This window comes from Mytilus galloprovincialis, chromosome 12 (genome assembly GCF_965363235.1).
Source record: "Mytilus galloprovincialis chromosome 12, xbMytGall1.hap1.1, whole genome shotgun sequence".
NCBI lineage: Eukaryota > Metazoa > Mollusca > Bivalvia > Mytilida > Mytilidae > Mytilus > Mytilus galloprovincialis.
The window spans coordinates 18,184,623-18,198,733 of NC_134849.1; the positions used below are offsets into that span (position 1 = coordinate 18,184,623).

Below are 14,111 nucleotides of genomic sequence, written 5' to 3' on the forward strand. Positions count from 1 at the left end.
ATATAAACAATAATAAGTATGCAAACTTATTCAATTACATCTTCTTGACATTCGTACAATATTAAAAAAAGTCCTTAAAATAACTACAAATCGTGTGTTTCATTGGTTATGATACCACGATGTAAAAGTGTATACGACAAATACGTGGGATGTGTAACGAAGTTGAACAAAGAAAACTCGTAATCAAAGTAATTAAAATGATTACTGAACTTACCATAATATACATAAATACATTTGTAATAATTGCAAATTAATTAATTAATTACTTGCTCCGTGATAGGCCGAAGATCAAGAAATTTAACAATAAGATGAGAACAAAACAAACACGTGATATGATGTTGATGTGGCTGCTGTGGAATGTACGGCCAACGTGATTAATAAAAAGGTTTCAAAGTGATAGAAAAAATAGTCAATTATTCGACAGAAAAATTCTACTTTCTAAAGATATTTTCTAGTTTGTTGTCAATTGGAATTTTTTTAAAGTTTGGTAAAAATATATCATAACGGACAGCCTTGATAATTTTAAAAAGTTGAAGCAAAAGGAATCGAAAAAAATCCTCAGACGAAAACGATTTTTGTTGTCATATATCAAGGAAAATAACAGGTAAAGGCGGCATCCGACAATATTCCTACTATTTTCACTAACTACGTCACTTCGTCAACTAGATATAGGAAGATGTGGTGTGAGTGCCAATGAGACAACTCTCCATACAAATAACAATTTAAAAAGTAAACCATTATAGGTTAAAGTACGGCCTTCAACACGGAGCCTTAGCTCACACCGAACAACAAGCTATAAAGGGCCCCAAAATTACTAGTGTAAAACCATTCAAACTGTTGATATCTAGCATGATCTACTTAGGAAAAGGAGCTTTCGGGTCGATCCGGCCCCACGTCGATCCGGCCCAAGTCGATCCGTCCCACGTCGATCCGGCCCCACGTCGATCCGGCCCAAATGTTAAGTCGATCCGGCCCAAATAAAAATATTTTTATAAGGAACAAAAATAAAGATATATATTAATTGTAATTCATAAATGTGTATGATTTTTATTATAATGTGAAAGGTGTACGATAAAAAAAAAATAAAAAAAAGGCCTTTGAAAAATATTTTCTTTAGATGAGTATAAAAGAACTAGATTGATTATGTTTTTATTACAAGTTTTCAAGATTATTGGGTATAATTATATTACAACGTATATAAAAGAATTCAGACATCAACATTAATCAGCTGAGCAGTATTAAATTATCACTTTCTCTCTATTGACTGGGGTCCTGACAAGTCTTTCATCTTGTGTACAAGCCGATTCCCAAGCTGATACATCAACACTTTATTTTTCTTTTTTAAGTTCTTAACATTTCTCAAATTGTTTGATTTGCCGAATCCTTTCTGTAAAAGAGAGGACAAAATGCGTTTGATATTTAATATCACAATGGCTTTTCCTTGTGTGGTATGTGACCAACATGTTAGACCTCGACAACTATAACGGCGTTTTGCATTTGCGCCGATCTGCATTTCATTTGCGCCGATTTTTTCTTTCATTTGCGCCGATTATTTTTTTCATTTGCGCCGATTTTTTTACAGGTAAATTACAGGTGAATAGATATAAGAAGATGTGGTATGAGTGTAAATGAGAGAACTCTCCATCCAAGTCATGTTATTTTTCATTTATCATTTAAGACCTCTTCCATTAGCCATTTGTACAAATGTAATGAAATGTCAATCATAACATGTATATAACTGTTGTCCCCTGCTCACTACTGGGAGATGGAAGAAGGCCCACAAGATACACCTCCAGACTTTTTCTTGACAGTACCCGTAGTTCTTTAACCTCTGTCTTTCGGACATCTGCCACATGTTTATGCTCGATCAGTGTTTTGACAATATAATCCGTGGTGACTCTGGGTTTACACGATTTGTGGTACATTCGTAAGATATGTTCTTATGTTTCAGGACACTAACCTTCCGATATGTATGGCCCTCGATGATTAAAGAATTGACTCTTCGGCTCGTTTCAGTGTGTAATATGTCCACCATGTTACAACGAAGTTCCAGAACAATATGAATCAAAATAAACTTAAACATAAATGAACAACAATTATAACCAGATTTTATCAATGGTAAAGTACAATACATGTACAAGTATTAACTTACCTGTAAATCTAATTAGGAGCAAATATAAAATCGGCGCAAATGAAAAAAATGAAATCGGCGCAAATGAAAGAATGAAAATTTTCAAAATCGGCGCAAATGTCATACTATAAAGACCTTGTTGATTACGTAACTTTAATTAATCAGGATTTGATTGAATTAAGTGATAACGAGTGACATTACCTTAGTTCACAATCATCAGACAATTGTTGAATAAACAAACCAATAGACTAATGATTTGATTAAACAAGTCATTATGATGAGTTAAATTTTATAGGTTCCATTGGACTGTAAATATTTGTTTAGCTATTCTGTGTGTGAACTAAATATAATAAAAATCGCCATGACAAAATTCCTCCAAAATCAATATAGTTTATTCATATTTTATAATGGGGCCGGATCGACTTGGGGCCGGATCGACGTGGGACGGATCGACTTGATTATAAGTATTGAATGCTTCTTTTTGTAACTTTATTGGAGTGTAAAAGCGTTGACTGAAATACATTTTGTTTGAATCGCGGAAATGTGCGTATATTGTCAACGCTTTAAAACCCTATACAGTTACAAAAAGAAGCATTCAATACTTATAATCATTTTTTGTAGCTGGGATCATGAAAACACGATTATTTTAATTTCAGTTTTTTGTGTACAATTTGGAAATTAGTATGGCGTTCATTATCACTGAACTAGTATATATTTGTTGAGGGGCCAGCTGAAGGACGCCTCCGGGTGCGGGAATTTATTGTTACATTGAAGACCTGTTGGTGACCTTTTGCTGTTGTTTTTTCTATGGTCGGGTTGTTGTCTCTTTGAAACATTCTCCATTCCATTCTCAATTTCATTTATTGTGTAATGCCATTGCTTACGTTATAACATGTGCAATTAGCCAATCGGAATATCGTGCTATAATGAAACATACATCTAATGTTATTAAATGGAAAAGTTATGTACGTAAAATTATAAAAACGCGATACAAATTTATTATGCAAAACATGTAAAAGGGCAACCTCATATTCCAGGTATTCAAAGATTGTTTTTCATTCGACTAAACACACTGAAACATACGTACAAACATAATATTACAGCTTAAAAAATTGAATTGACTTTAACAAAAAGTAATAATCTGCATTCAGGAGCAGCATCTACATACTTCTTTCTGAAGTATAGAAACATGACATAATATGTCAATACACGGAATGAATACAACACAGTCAGCAATATCCAAACAATAAGAAACTGCCTGTACAGAGTCAGGAATATTGGAGTTTTAATCCTTTCGCTTCATATATTGAATTTTCCTCAAAGTTCATAATCAGTATTTTAGTTATTTTACGTATTGAAGGCACATGTTCATAAAGCAAAATACAATTAAAAAAGAAGCATAAATAAAGGATACATGTCTCGTTTATTATTACTCTGCATCCCCATACTTTTCTCTTTTTGTCATTATTTAGTCCTTATATCTCTATCCTATTGGTCTGTTGTCATAATCATGAAGTTAAAAATAATTGAAGCAAGATGCACAAAAACAATCAAACAAAAAATGCACACGTCTTGTGGGAATCCGAGCTTTTTATTACTATTATATTCGTTTATGTTTCATGCAATTTGTCTAACTTTATTTATTCCCCATTAGTTTTCTGCTTAACTATTCTTTATTTATCATTGTAAAGCTCTTGTTTCTCTATACCTTTTTTTTTACCTATTGTTCTCTTGACTGTAAATCCATAAAAAAAACTTTGATGATATTATAGAGAGTGAGCAAAGTTTGTAAGAATACACATAAAACCACCTTATTTGATACGGCATTTGCAGTTGACTTCTTTGATCCTGTATAAATTTCGAAATCCTGACCTCATCGATAATTACACCTAGATGTAACAATAAAGACCTGTTTTACACATTATAATGGTATGCCGTTAACTAAGTACTAGTTCAGTGGTATACCAAAAATGTTTTATTTATGTCACTTTGTCATGTCAGTTGCCACCTAGCTGGCGCGATATGGGTACTAGGAGGAAGAAGTATCAAGGAATTTGGAAAGATTGAAATCACACGTGTTTTTTCTATATCATGTTACGAATTTTCTAGTTAAAAAGGGCTAATAGAATACGAGTTTTACATGCCAGTAAAGATTTAACAGTATCGTCGATACTAAAATAATAGTTCTTTATTTTTGTGCTTTTTTTATCAAATATTTCTCCTCACTAGTGAAAAATCTGTGCTTGGCAACTGATTGGTTGGAATTTAATCATGACGCTAAATTTTCATGTTTTCATCTGAATTTTCTTATTGCGGCGTCATAAAAAAGACGACCATGCCTCAAATCTTTGACAAGGAAGGATAAGAATCATCATATTAGAGAAACAGATTCCAACACCGTAACTCGTGTATTATTATACTTCTCCACTCTCAACATTTAATTTTTAATTATTTAAAAAGCTCGGCAAGCCTCGTGCTTTAAATATTAAAATCAAACTGCCTCGAGTGGAGAAATATCGTAATACAATTGTTACAGTTGTGGAAAATTTATTTTTACCTTCCCCGAATGTAATTTTTAATCACTCTGAAAATAAGGATTTTAATTCAATAGGGACTGACAGGGAGGTGTTAAATTGAAAACATTATACAGTTAAGTCCCGTTGAAAAAGTAAATACCCAAAATTGTCAACACGAGAAGTTTATTTCACCGAGGGTTGACAATTTTGGATATTCATTGCTTCTAAGGGCCACAACTGTTTTAATATACCGAAGAACCAGTGGAAGGACATTTTGAATCATTGTAAGGGAACATAACCTTTATTCTTGAGAAAGTATCAAACACAAGTTGAAGTTTAAAAATACATGTTATTTGTGTCTTTAAATTTTTGACGTATAAGCATAAGCATAAAAAATGTATTGTTATACATGTTATATGTATAAACACTTTACATGAATCTGTTATACTTATGCTTTATTTTCTCTTCTCTCGATCACCGGGCTTACAGTAACTTGAATTTTGCCATTCTATTTATTACGTCTAGATCTGTGACATCATTTTCATGGGTACAATACAACAAACCAGAAAGGTTATTATAGGATTAAACACATTTTCTAGAGGTTATTGATGTGTTAACCGGGGCGATTAACTCACAGCCTGAATAATAGTTTGTGAGTAAGAGCCCCGGTTTACACATCAATAACATCTAGAAAAAATGTGTTTAATCCTTATAATTTTTTTGCCAAAAATTCGCGAATTTTAATTAACATTTTTTTTCACTGCTACTATAGTTACTATCTAAAGCACAATGACATGTCGTTACCATGTTACTAAGAAGTAAGCCGCCGTCTTGAATTTCTAAAAAAAAACATAAATGCAACAGAATATTAAATGAAATAGCACCTACCTCAAAAACTTAATTTTAATTAGATGTTATCCGAATTTGAAGCGTATAAGTAGCGAAATAATCTTTCGCTTGAAAGTTTTCATGCGTATGACGTCCTATTGCGCAATGACGTAAATTCGCCAAATCATTCGTGAACTTTCCTGGAATTTTATACAAATTTTGTTGTTATTTTTCATTTTCAAAGCTTTAATGCATTTAATTTATTTCTTTCCTGTTATGTTTGCATTAAATTAGAAACAAATTTTATGTTTTGGGTTTCCAATTTCAATTTGCTGAAAATCCAAGGTTCCCTGCATGCATGTGTATCGCGTTTGAATAGTTTACGAAAGTAGTTTCGGAAAAATGGTTTATCGAAGTGTAAAACAAGAAAAAAAATATAGTTGACCAATCTAATTCAAGTATTTATCAACATGCAGATCATAATTTTTTATAAGAATTATTCGCCTGTGAATAATAGCGTTTGCCGCTGATGTACATTTTATACAATTACTGTCTTTTGATGAGCAATGATGAGGTTAAATAAATATAGTTTCACTGACTTTGAAAAATTTAATATTTACCAAAATCTTAAAACAGGAGCATTGGTTATACAAGTGGTTTGCTTTGCCACTATCCATGAAAGGGTGTGGCGTTTATCTAGCAGGATTTTTTTATGACACTATCATGACTTAGTCAACATATGTCAGTTATTGTCGTGTGTAGGTACATGCAATCAGTTGTCGCCTTAATGCCGAAACTAATATAATTGTAGAATACTATGCGTGTATCTGAATGTATGCCACACAGACAAAATGAACATATGAGTATCACTAGTATGCAAATACAAGTTTGTGTAATAAAATATATCTTTACTAATGATTTTATAGTTGTAAAAAAACAGGTTCAACTCACCATTTTCTACATTTGATAATGCCTATACCAAGTCAGGAATATGACAGTTTTTGTCAATTCGGTTTGATGTGTTTTGTCATTTGAATTTGCCATGTAATTAGGGACTTTCCGATTGAATTTTCCTCGGAGTTCAATATTTTTGTGATTTTACTTTATACACATTGAACTACAGGTAAAGACACTTTAAAAAATTGTGTCAATTCCTACAACATGTATATAAAATGCACTTTTATTTCAGTATTTGTGAGTGACAATAAGAACAAAAAAAGAAAGAAAAACAACTCTTACTTATTATCGGCGACATACAATATTGTACAGTATACATTTAATTTTGTATGTGCACCATATGTGTTTTTGACTCGGTGACGCTTGAATAAAAAAAAAAACAAGTAGAGAACGCAGTTGAAAAGGATTGTATTCCTTACTGAGGAGAAAAGGCTTTAATTTTACGAAGACACGAAACATATACATAATGAGTCCTCAAGTTAATACAACTCGTACTTGTGGTTTGAAACATCATTTTTTACGGTTATTGTTGAGTGAACTATAAATTGTACAATAAAATCATCAATATTGAATTATTAAACAAAACTTGTCGGCTGTTTTTACGGAATATAAGTTAATTGAAAAAATAGAACATAATCATGGAAATTAACTCAATCTAACTATTTTTTTAAATCGTTTATTCAGATTATGATTTATAAAAGACATTTGGCTCATCAATGAATATTTATTATATTGTAGATGACAATGGGAACATTTGGTCACAGGAAGCTAGTTATCCAAAACATTAAAATAAATACTGTAAACCAAATTATTTTCGCAAACGATTTATTTTCACGACTCATTTGTTTTCATGACTATTCTTTGAAATATAAAAAAAATAAACTCAAATAGATTATAAAGCAAGGGTTATTATAATGAGATTTGACCTCGTTCAAATAAAACTCGCTTGATTTAATTTAAAATTATTTGTAATTGATAGAAACCCAATTTTTACCAATCAGTCATATTTGTCGTTTTTGTGGTGAAAACAAAGACAAAATGGATTTTACATATCCAATGGTATTCTAAATTAAATTGTACGATCTGCATAAACATGCATATTATTTGTTGTTCTACATTAGCTAGAGTTATATATAGGGGGAGGGTTGAGATCTCAGAAAAATGTTTAACCGCGCCGCATTTTTGTGCCTGTCCCAAGTCAGGGGCCTCTGGCCTTTGTAAGCGTTGTATTAATTAAAATTTAGTTTCTTGTGTACAATTTTGAAATTAGTATGGCGTTCATTTTCACTGAACTAGTATATATTTGTTTAGGGGCCATCTAAAGGACGCCTCCAGATGCGGAAATTTCTCGCTTCATTGAAGACTTATTGATGACCTTTTGCTGTTGTTTTTTCTATGGTCCGGTTGTCTCTTTGACACATTTCCCATTTCAATTCTCAATTTGATATATTATAATATTTTTGTATTTTAGCGTGAAGGGAAAAGTTAATAGGAATATGGTTTATTTTTTCCAAATAGTCTCAGTATAGCAGTTCAAACTCTTACTTGTTAAAGTTTCATGTATACACATGTCATTAATTTAAAATTGTAACATACTATTTTCGCACTCATACCAAAAAATATATAAGCAGAATATCAAGAACTTGCAGACATGTATAAAATATTGTGATGAAATGTATGATTTCTTAAAAAATATAATTGTATGATAAAAGTAAAATACTAAAAATATCGAACTCTAAGAAAAAAGAAAAATAAAAAGTTCCATATCATATGGTAAAACCAAACACAAACGAATAGAAAACAACTGTGAAATTCTTACTTGCTACAGACTAGTTAAATCTCTCAAGTGTATTACAGTCGAATAAACATGATAAATTGTTATTATATTGACAACGACGTGTGAACGAACAAAATTAACATAATTGACAAAAAATTCAAAAAGGATATTCAATTTACTCATCATAGGTACCAGAATTATATTTTGTATTTACGCCAGACTCGCAGTTTGTCTAAAAAGACTCATCGGTGACGCTGTAATAAAAAAAAAGTGAAAAAGGTCAAATAAAATACAACCGTCAACATTGTGCTACAATTTTAATCATCAAAAAAACAAACCAGTAAAACATGTAAACTTCTCAATGATGATACCCTTGTCGAAATATTTTGGTAAACAGGAGGTTATTGAGTGTTGAATTTGAAAAAAACGGTATAGCGGACTTATATAAACTTTGAAACCAAATTACAGAAATCCTTGTGTTCTAGTTCCTGAGAAATTGTGACGAAAGGTCTCAACTTTGCTCTCTTGTGTAAAATAACACAAGTTTTCGGTAACCAGGAAAACGCATCAACCAGTATAGCTGACAAATATAAACCCTGAAACTGAATTTCGGAAATCCTATTCGAGTAGTTCCTGTGAAATATTCGACGAAAATATTCAGGGGATTGACGGACTGACGGATGAATGGACTGAGGGATGGACGGACAGAGGTAAAACAGTTTACCCCAACTGTTTTTAAAGCAGTGGTATAACTACATATGCAAATATAGAAAAATTACATATTGACAATGCACATCAACAAACAAGAAAGACATAAACAAAAAAACATCCGAGCAACACACAACTTTTTTGATAATCATTGAACCAAATCCATTATCCAATATATCTATACAACAATGTAATTGTGTGCATAGTGATACACATATATATATATATATATAAATCATTTCTTCGTGAGTTATTGTTATGAAAAGTAAATATCTAGGTCAGTGATGGTCTATTCCATTCTATAGTTTTAATTCCCCTGTGCTGACATGAATTATCATTGGTATGATCATATTTATAAATAAACTGTTTACAAAACTTATGATTTTTTTGAAAAACTAAGGCTTTTCTACCTCAACAATGGATAACTTTAGCTGTATTTGGCAAAACTTTTAGGGATTTTGGTCCTCAATGCTCTTCACCCTTGTACTTAATTTGGCCTTTTTTTTTGGTACTTTTTTAGGATTTTAACGTCACTAATGAGTCTTTTATAGACAAAGAGTTATCAAAGGTACCAGGATTATAACAAAACGCGTCTGGCTAAATAACAAAATGTAACCCTATCATCTATGATGAGTTTATTTACAATGATTTTGGGTCGATGCCACTGCTGGTTGAGTTTTCATTCCCCGAGGGTATCACCAGCCAAGAAGCCAGCACTTCTGTGATATGAATGAATTATCATTGGTATGGTCTATTTATAAATCATCTGTTTACAAAACTTTTGAATTTTTGAAATACTAAGACTTTTCTATTTCAGGGATAGACAACTTCAGCTGTAAAAACTTTTAGGAATTTTGATCCTTAATGCTCTCAAACTTCGTACTTTATTTTTTTTTTTTTTTTTTTTTTTTAACTTTTTTGGATTCTAGCGTCATTGATGAGTCTTTTATAGATGAAATGCTTTTGTAGATGAAATGCGCATCTTGCTTAATTACAAAATGTATAACTGGTATATATGATTAGTTTATCTATATTAGTGTTATACTGTTTTATTTTCTGAACCAAATATGAGAGCATGAGGGCAAACTTAGCGTTCAAACGTTTTATTGATTTTGAAATGTTTAGTCTATGCAGTGTTTGTTTATTTTCTTTGGTTACATCTTCTGACATCAGACTCGGACTTCTCTTGAATAGAATTTTAAATGTACGTATTGTTATGCGTTTACTTTTCTACATTGGCTAGAGGTATAGAGGAAGGGTTGATATATCATAAACATGTTTAACCCCGCCGCATTTTTGCGCCTGTCTCAAGTCAGGAGCCTCTGGTCTTTGTTAGTATTGTATTATTTTAATTTTAGTTTCTTGTGTACAATTTGGAAATTAGCATGGCGTTCATTATCACTGAACTAGTATATATTTGTTTAGGTGCCAGCTGAAGGAAGCCTCCAGGTGCGGGAATGTCTCGCTACATTGAAGACCTGTTGGTGACCTTCTGCTGTCGTTTTTTCTATGGTCAGGTTGTTGTCTCTTTGATACATTCCCCATTTCCATTCTCAGTTTTAATATTCTTCTAACGTAAAACATCTAAATATATTGCAAGTTATTTCCTTGTGCAATATTGTTTCTACTGTTGCATTTTATATAACATATGTAATTTCATAGCTTTAAAAAGCATTGAAGAGTTGTACTACAATAGTATCCACCAGACCATGCTTTTTCGTTCAGGAGTGTGCAGCTCAATAGATAAATATCGTAAATAAAGGCCGAGCATTCTGTATCAATGTGGCAAAAATAAGCACAACTAACACGTGTCGGCACTGGTACAACAATATTCATTTCTGAAAACGAGGTTCCAGAATACATGAGCTCAAATGTCCCCATGGTGTTTCCATCTAGAAATACATAATTATAGCAATGTATAGTTTAATACTTGTTGACAAGCAAAACAAACAGAACAAGAAACAGAAACAAAAAAAGAAAACTGCATATGAACTATCATTATGAAATAGATCAATAAAAAGAAACTTAACCGAATTGTCAATTCTTTATTTGTATTACTAGATTAAAAATTGTCCATGCGGAATTGTAGTACCATAAGTGGGTAATAATGGATTTTGGTATAGTTGTTACAAAATCATCGATCATGTACTGAATGCAACCGATATAAAAGCAAGAGCGCTTTACTCAAGGTTCTACATTTTTAATTTTCTGTTGTCTGTTTAAGATAGATATATTTATAAACAGAGAGCCCTTAGTTCGATATCTTCTTTTTAAATGATGATAAGATTAAATCAGTTACTTAATTCATCCTCAAGACAGAATTCTCACCACTTGTAAGACTAGTTTTTAAATTGCATCTCCATGAATGGTCTGTGACTATTTAAAATTTTGACACAAATGTACTGTTGGTTTTGATGCTCACTTATATTACCTGAATTAGGCTGTTGTTAAGATAGTCTGAAATGTCTTATTAAATTGTGTATTGTTATAAATCAGTTTGCACTGAAATATCATATTCAACTAATTTTTGCATGGCTTTCTTGATGAATAGTGGCATTATAACTCATACAAATTTAGAGCGATAACAATTTTTTGATAAATGCAATACGTAGGTTCACACTGTGAGCTGAACGGTTGAAGGGCAGAACTTTGGACTGCTACTAAATATAAAGAAATGCATATAGATACACCAACGATTTTAAACAAGAAATCTTTCATTAGCAGTCAAGTTAAAAAAAAAAAAGTGCTCGACTTTAACGCCCTAATTCTAAAAACGTACGCTCAGACTTGGTTTTAACATAAAATTGGGAAAGATCGGGTAACTTTATTCCTATAGCATAGTATACCACGTTCGTTTATTAAAATGTGTGATATACATGATATATTGTGGTTAATTTATTATATCCCCGCTGTTTGACCATGAAATTTTAACGCATGGATATTTTGTAACTTTTCATACCTGAACAATTCCTTATGTACACGGAATAAGATGGGTTTAGTGATGAATACATGCTGCTAACGCTTTCAAATAGCCTTTACCTTCCTCCAAATGTTTTGTATTCAATGTGGGAACACTTTGATCTCACCAAACAGGTGTAGAGACACGTGTCTTTGTCAACTTCTTTATATAGAATTATTTCAACATCACCGTTTCCAACTTGATAGGTTTCACCAAGTAACTCCATTGTACAGCCTATATATCAAATATGAATGATTGTATGTTGCATTACGTAAAAGACTTAAAGATTTGTTTATTAGTTGTAAGTGGCTATCAACTGGATGTCAGTTTCTGCGATTACCCTAAGATCTGTACTTATTGTCTTTTTGTTGTTGGATTATACAAGTACCCGGCCACGTCCTCTCTGTGCTTTTATTAGATGTATTTATATTTGTATCCATCTGATATTAACACCTTTTTCAACAGATTTTTATAGTTTGTTCTTATGTTGTACTGTTACACCACTGTCACATGTTAGGGGAGGGTTAAGATACCGCTAACATGTTTAACCTCGTATGTATGTATATATAATTTATCTGTCCTAATTCAGGAGCCTGTAATTCATTCGTCGTCGTTTGTTGATGTGTGATATATTTATTTTCCGTTAATTTTTTGTTCATAAATTAAATCTTTGTTTTATCGTTTGATTTGTTTTACTTTGTCAATTCGGGGCCTTTTATAACTGACTATGCGGTTAGGCCTTTGATTATTGTTGAATGCCATACGATAACTTATAGTTTTTAATTTCTGTGTCAGTTGGTGTCTTGTGGAGAGTTGTCCCATTAACAATCACACCGCGCTTTCTTTTCATGTTAAAATAATCAACTGAAAGACTAGAAAATTAATTAACCCGTTTAATACTGTCTACGACATTAGTTTACAATGTTAACAGTTTTGTTTTTCTGACTGTTTTGAATCCAATGCCAATGATGAGTGAAGATGATTTTCACCCTATTGACTTATTGCATGTTCTTATGTGATTTTTGCGGTCAATACATTTAGTGAACACATCTTGTTTATGATTTTTACATTAAGAAACAGAGATTATTCTGCGTTTGATTTTTTCAGAAACTTATTTTTCCTGAGAACTTTCTCATAGACAAGCAAGTCAGAACTTTAATTCAGTTTATTGTATTCAACTTATTACTATGCCAAAAAAAAATGTTAAAACTAAATTTCTTATAGTACATATTATTCTGAATTTGTGAATTCGTCCAATAGAATATTGATCAATATATGAATATGAAATATGAATATAATCAATATTATAAATAAACATGTTAAACAAACATATACATGCAAAGATCAAAAAGAAAAATAATTAACACAACTGGTATAACTTGCAATCTTCAGAAACAAAACAACAAGAATGTGTCCATTGTATACGGATTCCCAACTTGCACTTTCATTTTTTATGTTCGGTGGATCATGGAATTGGGGGACAAAACTTCCATTTTGGAATTATATGGAACATGTGTAGTTAGTTTCAAGTTGATTGGACTTCAACTTCTTCAAAAACTACTTTGACCAAAAATGTTAACACAAAAATCCTGAACCGGGAAAGGCGGTGATGGAGTAGACGAAGGAACGGACGGACGAACGAACGGACGCACAGACCGAAAAAATACTTCCCATAAGTTTGAACATACAAATACAATTAAGTGTAATTAAGTATTTAAAGAAGACTCACCTGTACAAAAGCTAATCATAAATACCAGCAGGATCAAAAATTGAAATACATTTAATTTCATGATGACAAAAGCAGTACTCCGTTATTTGACAGCGTTAACAATATAAGTAAGACTACAATTAAATATCATACTGTATTTGGTCGATGACATTTAAAATAAATAAAACCAATTAGATTGTGAATTTAGGACTTCAAAAATCAAGCAATGCTTTATCATTCATGTTGTTCAAAAATAATTCTATACAAACATAATTTGTTTGCATTCATTTGAAATCATTGTTAAATTAAACAAATCATTAGCCCCAATCAATTATTTGCGGTTTCTGTATGAAGATAACAATATATACATAGTGGTTTTGCTACATTTGATTTTACCAATAGTCTATTAGTTAAGTAAATAAAAAAGACAAAGGATTTCATGAGCAAATTAATATATAGTCTTTTCCAACTTCATAGTTATAACATATCTGTGATTTCTATATAATCAGGTATCTTTCATCGTGAAA

General features: G+C 31.6%; 1 protein-coding gene and 1 long non-coding RNA gene across 3 annotated transcripts in view; both read right to left on the bottom strand.

Annotated features, from left to right (window-relative positions):
• Positions 1-384, bottom strand: part of LOC143053901 (uncharacterized) — a 66,067-nt gene extending 65,683 nt beyond the window's left edge. For both annotated transcript variants that reach the window (XR_012971501.1, XM_076226694.1), the window contains exon 1: positions 271-384. The gene's annotated coding sequence lies outside the window, so the exon portion shown is untranslated. The remainder of the gene's footprint in view (positions 1-270) is intronic.
• A 10,028-nt stretch (positions 385-10,412) lies between these two features.
• LOC143053481 (uncharacterized) lies at positions 10,413-13,803 on the bottom strand. Its single transcript, XR_012971370.1, has 3 exons — positions 13,606-13,803; positions 11,877-12,110; positions 10,413-10,809 (listed from the first exon to the last, which is right to left on the bottom strand). It is a non-coding gene; the product is annotated as an uncharacterized LOC143053481 (long non-coding RNA).
• Between the last annotated feature and the right edge of the window lie 308 nt (positions 13,804-14,111).